The following is a 7,022-nucleotide window of genomic DNA, read 5'->3' as shown; positions in this document are numbered from 1 at the left end:
AACCCTAACATACACCAATCACAGTCTTGTGGAATAGGAAATAGGACCTGCTGGCTACGAGGTCGAGGCTTCATCATAAGCCACGTTGCCTCTTCTAATGCTCTGTCCCACATCCCTAGAAAGAATGCTCCACCGCTTTTGAGGCGCCATGCTCCCTGGATCTGTGGATTGTTTTTCCTTGAACGAAGGAATGAGTAAACTCATTACTAAATTATTTCAGTTCTGTCATTTTGACAGGACTGAGACAGCTGAGGTGGTGTGAGCCTAGGGGTATAGAATAAAGCCCTGCAAAAAGTCTCAGTTTCTGCGAGAACATACTGTGTATGCATATGTGAAGATTAAACTTCCAAAGATATTTATTATATTAATTAATTCACCTTAAGCTGTAGTTCACTTGAAGAGGCCTAAGGCAGGCTAGAGTCACTGAGGTCATTGCAGTGTCCAGCTCCCAAGTAGAAATAACTGAGGGGGAGGTGGGCCCAATAGAACAGAATGGCAGGGGTACTGGATGGACAGCTCAGAGAGCAGAATGTCTCAGAAAAGCCATGTGTATGAAATTAATACACCATAAAATTGGTGTTATAATTCAGTGGAAGAAAGGGTTTTCTATTGACTAATGCTGAAGCAACTGATTAGTTAAAACAAAAGAAAACTATTTTAGGGCCTCATCTCACTCCACATACCAAAATAAATTTCACATGGGTCCGATAGTGAAGTGTAAGGAACAAACACAAAAGAAAAAAAAAAGATCTAGAAAAAAGTAAATATTTGATTTATGAATGAGAAAGAATGCTCTGAGCTTAAAAGCAAATTGAAACTACAAAGAAAAAAGCAGTACAGATTTCACTATTAAAATATACATTTTGTACAACAAAATGTAAAATTAAAAGTCAGTGATCATGGAGGGCTTTCCTAGTGGCACAGTGGTTAGGAATCTGCCTGCTAATGCAGGGGACATGGGTTCGAGTCCTGGTCCAGGAAGATCCCACATGTCACAGAGCAACTAAGCCCGTGTGCCACAGCTACTGAGCCTGCATTCTAGAGCCCGTGAGCCACAACTACTGAGCCCTTGCACCACAACTACAGAAGCCCACATGCCTAGAGCCTGTGCCCTGCCACAGGAGAAGCCACCGCACCGCAACGAAGAGTAGCCCCCGCTCATCTTAACTAGAGAAAGCCAGAGCACAGCAAAGAAGACCCAATGCAGCCCCCCCCCAAAAAAGTCAGTGAGTATGGAAAAATATCTGCAACAAACATGAAATGGTTAATATACCTAATATAACAAATGTTCATGCAAGCAGATAAGAAAAACATTAATCTCCATAAAAATGGACAAGGCATATGAAGAGATATTTCACATAAGAAGGAATGCAAAATAGTTAACTGTAAAAGCTCTTTTGTTTATTTGTACCCTCCACCAAATGTGTGAGGGTTTTTCCCCACCAAGGAATTCTCTGTGACACCTGGATGTCCTATAACTTAACTTAATTCTGACATTATCGACCTGGAGATAGCATCAGATCCCACAGGTTAAGGGGTCAGTGCCACAAGCCGAGTGCTGCCCCCCGCAGTGCAAGTCTAGGATAACTTCGAGTTTCCCATGATCCCCTCCTTGGGTTTGATTAATTTGCTAGAGTGGCTCACACAGAACTCAGGAAAACAGCCTACTTGCTAGAATACTCATTCATCATAGGAGGATACAACTCAGGAACAGCCACCCAGAAGATGCATAGGGCAAAGGGTGGGGGGAAGGGTCATGAAGCTTCCACGCCCTCTTTAGGCCTGTCACCCTCCTGGCATCTCCGTGTGTCCGCCAACCCAGAAGCTCTTGAACCTTGTACTTCAGGGATTTTTATGGAGGTTTCATTACGTAGGTATGATTGATTGAATCATTGGCCACTGGTGATTGAACTCAGTCTCCAGCCGCTCTCACCTCCCTAGAGGTTGGGGGCTGGGGTGGTGGTTTTCCCTGGCAGCCGGCCCCATCCTTAGCGACTTGCCAAAAGTTAACTCAGAGGTGGTTGAAAAGGGTTTGTAATGAATTAAAAAAAAACACCTTTACCTCTATTATCACTAAGGAAATTCCAAGGGTTTTAGGAGCTCTGTGCCAGAAATGGGGACAGAGGCCAAACGCATATTTCTTATTATAAAACACTCTATCACATTAACTGACATGAAAAAAAGTCTATACCTCATGTAATGTAATCAAAGATATGCCAAGTAAAATAACCTATAAGTTTCCCTATTAAAACTGCAGCTAAAAACACTGATATCAAGAGTGCAGTAAAACTAGCATTTTCATATAATGATGGTGGATGTGAAAATTCTTAGAAACATTCTGGGAGGCAATATGGCAAAAGGCACTAAAAACCCTAAAAATCATCATACCTTTTGGCCAAGTAATTCCACTTGGCAGCAATCAGAAATGCAGTCAATGATTTATATACAGGAATGTTCATCATAGTATTACTTTGGCAAAAAATGAGAAGCAACTTGAATGCCCAACATTAGAATCAAATTATGACGTATCAAGATACTAAAACTCTATGCAGCCTTTAGAAGAACCAGGTCTGAAATCACACTTTATAGTATAACTGCAAGAAAGAGACTAAGGAATTGTTCTAAAATGTTCATGTTTGCCCTGATATCTCTGGCATTATGGGTAAGAGTTCCTTTCTTTTTACATTAAAAATATTTCCAGAATCATGTGTTATATTTACGTAAAAGTGAAATTTAGAAAACCAACAATCTTAGTGAGTAGATAAAGCAGGGGGTTAGCTGGAAAGAGTGTTGAGAAAGGGGAATATACAAAATCAAAAGGCGAACGTCATGTGCACAGATTCGGGACTTTGGGAGAGATGAGGTTTAGGAAGAAGATACTGAAAAATGCATTTCAGCTGTCATGAGGGAGGAAGGAAGGACAAATCACATACATACATGTATTTATCTCTTCCCAAAGAGCCTTTGATTTTACAGGTGAAGAAGCATATTGGAAATTATTAGGGAAATAGCCCACATTAAAAAAAAAATCTTTTAAGATCACCAACTGAACTAAAATCCCACCATGAATTTCCGTCAAGGTGTGAAAAGCAATGTAGTCTAATAACACAGGGTCTGAAAATCTCTTGTCTTCTTTCTGAGTCAAGAACACAGGTCTTTCTGACAATCTTAGTCCACAGTGCGTATTTTAAGAACTCATGGTGTTTCCTGTAACTACCAGTTTAGCTACTGCGAGTCAGCGATCTGCTTTTGTTTGGTGGCCTATTTCTGATGAAGAATCCACTTCATGCGTCACAAACCATTATTTGTACAGACTCGGTGCAAGACTCTGCTGCCCACAGTTGTCCCCTGCATTTCTAACCAGTTACACTGCCATTACCTGCACCCCTTCTGAGGCCAGAGTCGCACAGTGATGCTGCAAGGAGTAGGGAGAAGGAGGGAAGAGCAGAGCTCACGAAGGTGGGTCTTTATGGGGGGGAAGGTCCCAGACCCTGACTACCAGTCGTTTCCTCAGGCCCATGGCTAGAATGCAGGGTCTGAGAGGAAAGCTGACTTGTCTCGCAGAGAGGCAGGCGTCTGGGCGAGCTGTGGGGCATGTAGGGTAGGTACTTACCAAAAAGAAGATGCAGAACCCACAAAACACTCATATAGAGGAGGAGCAGGAAATCATGTTCGCTTGATTCTTCTCTCTCGCTGCGTCCTAATGTCAGGTTCCAGAAACGAGGCCGGTGGAGACGGGAGCGATGCAGCCCCGAGCATAAGCCCCGAGCTTATGACTGGCTGGCAGGCGCAGTTGTGCCTAAGGAAACAGCTCTCTGAACTTCGTCACATTTGTGCTGACTGATGACACTACCCCCTGATTTCACTTTCATTTCTTGCCGGTGGCTCCTGACTTTTCAGAAAGAAAGAATGTAAACAACATTGTTGTTCCCCAAACCGGCCACTTTACCCACAGCTGAACCAACCAACCAATAGACTTAAAGAGGCAGGTAAGTGTCTTGATTATATCACACCACAATTCCAGAAAGGAAACTGGCCAAGACACTCTCAAAACTCCTAATGTTTTTTTTTTTTTTTTTTTTTGCGGAGCACAGGCTCCGGACGCGCAGGCTCAGCGGCCATGGCCCACGGGCCCAGCCGCTCCGCAGCACATGGGATCTTCCCAGACCGGGGCACGAACCTGTGTCCCCTGCATCGGCAGGCGGACTCTCAACCACTGCGCCACCAGGGAAGCCCCCTAATGTTTTAAACCAAGATAAATACAACCTAGAATCACTCAGAAGGGACCCTCAAGGTCATCTGGTCTGAGATCCCAGACCCAGGTCACCACTGGGGAAGAAGTTATGCATCTGTCCCCTCCTTTTCAGAAATCAACCTTGTAGGATGACTGGGTATCCCTGGACACGAAACCTTGTCGTCTTAGTGTCCTCACCAGGGTGTTTAGGCCCATGCTGGAACAGCTGGAATATCTTATTTCAAAATAAGAGCAGAACGGAGCTTTTATTTTTGTAATCATAGGGGCTCCTAGCCAGAGTTTAAAAATTGCTTTCTATGCTCACATGACCAGCTGGAAATTCCAATTTGGGGTTAAGCTCGGTTAAGTCAGTAGACAGCTACCTAGTAATATTGCTGAATCCTTCAGGGTTCCTCTTCCCCTCCCTGGCCTTCCCTCAAAGGAGTTCTTTGAACTGCTACATTTTTTCCCCTTTGTAGTTCTTTTAAACTCAAACCCTAGAAAGAGGTGATGTAGGTGATGTGATCTAATAGGAAGGAAGAACAGAAACTCTGGGATTAAGGAGCTCTGCTACAGATTAGTAAATTATTTAACCTCTCTGAGCATCAGGGTCTCATGTGTAAAATGGAAACAATACCTACTTTGCATGGCTGTTGTGGAAATTGGAGATAATGTAAGGTTCTTAGTACAGTACTGGGCACACAGTAATGGTAGCTGTTATTAAAAGCAGAATTTCTGAATATCTTGTCTAGCCTTCATAATAATGCCTTCAAGGCAGAGATAAAATTAATTTTTTGGTACTGGTATAAACTAGTCATGCTGAAACCCGAACACTGGTGAATGAAGTGACACAATATAGAAGAGAGAGAAGTATACATGTAAGAATTTTATTTCAAGTTAGAATGCACATAGTTTTTAAAGAGTCAAGAATTCGTCAAAGTTTGTTATAGAAAACAGTAGTCCTGCACTAGCACCTTCTTTTTCTCCAGGGTAAGCACCTCATCTGTTTTACCTGATTCTTTAGGTGTTTACCTCTGCTCTGTAAGTAACATGCTGATAATGGTACTTCTTGATTTTTCAGTTTCTGGCATAATCTTTTGACTCTCAACTATAGAAGTTGAAGATGTAGCTTTCTTCTTCCTGACCCATGTTCCACAAGTCCTAATTCCCTCTTCCAAATTGGTTATTATTTTGTTTAAATTGGTACTCAGTGTCTACAATATTATAACTGGGTAAATACCATATATAGTAGCTGAGCCACACAGAAAATGATGATTTCTTTTCCTTTCCTGCATAATTTTTTGTCTTTTTCTGGAGATGATACTCGCCTTAACTTTTTGTTTGTTTGCGTGGTTTTCTGTGTACTTAACACTAACCCAACCTTTAAATCTTCATAATATCTTTTTTCAAGGAATTTGTAGGCATGGTACTTGATCTCTTCCCAAGATAGTCTCCCCTGGAGCCTTCCCAACAAGTCTGGGCTGATAACACAGCTGTCATCCTGGTATTTCATTTCACTACCACCATCCTGGGGTTCTCATTGCCTCTGTCCAATGTTGGATCTCATATTTCCTGTGTCAGAAGCTTTTCTTGATCTATTCTTTTTTTTTTTTTTTTTTTTTTTTTTGCGGTACGCGGGCCTCTCACTGCTGTGGCCTCTCCCGTTGCGGAGCACAGGCTCCGGACGCGCAGGCTCAGCGGCCATGGCTCACGGGCCCAGCCGCTCCGCGGCATGTGGGATCCTCCCGGACCAGAGCACGAACCCGCGTCCCCTGCATTGGCAGGCGGACTCTCAACCACTGCACCACCAGGGAAGCCCTCTTGATCTATTCTTTATTCTATTCTTAAATTTGATCAAAGCTAGAAGAGTATAGAATTTTAGGTTAAAAAGAATTTGCCTTTATAATTTTGAAAGTCTTGTTTCATTCCATCTAGCTTTCACTAGAAGTTGAGTAGTTTAGAGCCATTCTGCTTTCTAGCTTCCAAAATGGCCTCTTCTCCTAGTCTCATCCTTGTAGCTTTGTCTTAAAATATAAAATTGTTATTTTAGTAGGTTTTTGAGAAGGAGCATGTGTGTCCTTCTCAAAAGGATTAAAAAAAAAAAGGATAAATATGTGTCTAAATATGTGTCCAGTTTGCCATTTTTTACTGAAAGTCTAATTTTTTTTTTTTAAACCCTTGGAGGACTCTTTTTAGCTGTCTCTTTCACTGGTTCCCTCTGACAACATAGTGGTCCTCTAGTAGAGTTTGTCGCTCTTATCAAGCTACTAGCCTCCTCTTAATTGCTAACCCCCCAAATCTCTGTTGTTTTTGACAGCACCCTTAGGCTTGAACTTCTCCACATTCTGTTCCAAACAAATCAGTATAGGTAGGGAGAACTTCAGAGCCCTTAGTTCTTATGGAATGCCTCTCCTCCTGGGGCAAACTATCTGAGCCACAGCTGTGGAGCTGGGGGTGGAGGCAGCGATCCACTTCTAGAGCGACACCTCTGCTTTTTGAGTGTGGTGCTGGGTGGGGCGGTAGCCGCTGGTCTATTTACCCTGCATGGAACCTCCACCCTATGAACAAGCTTGGGCAAAGGTGACTGGGACTCCAGCTTCTTGGCCTGCTGAATTTGGGGAAGAGCCTTTGTCTTGTCCTCCACCCAGCCCTCTGGTTGGGTGGAGGACAGGAGGCTCTGACGTCTTGGTTGTACTTTCCTGGAATTTAGCCTCTGAAATAAAGGTAGGGGCATGAGAAATGCTAGCAGGCCTGCCTTGCCTGGGGAGAGACCATAGCCCTTGACTGG

Source organism: Phocoena phocoena, chromosome 9 (assembly GCF_963924675.1).
Source record: "Phocoena phocoena chromosome 9, mPhoPho1.1, whole genome shotgun sequence".
NCBI classification, from domain to species: domain Eukaryota; kingdom Metazoa; phylum Chordata; class Mammalia; order Artiodactyla; family Phocoenidae; genus Phocoena; species Phocoena phocoena.
This window is presented reverse-complemented; position numbering follows the sequence as displayed.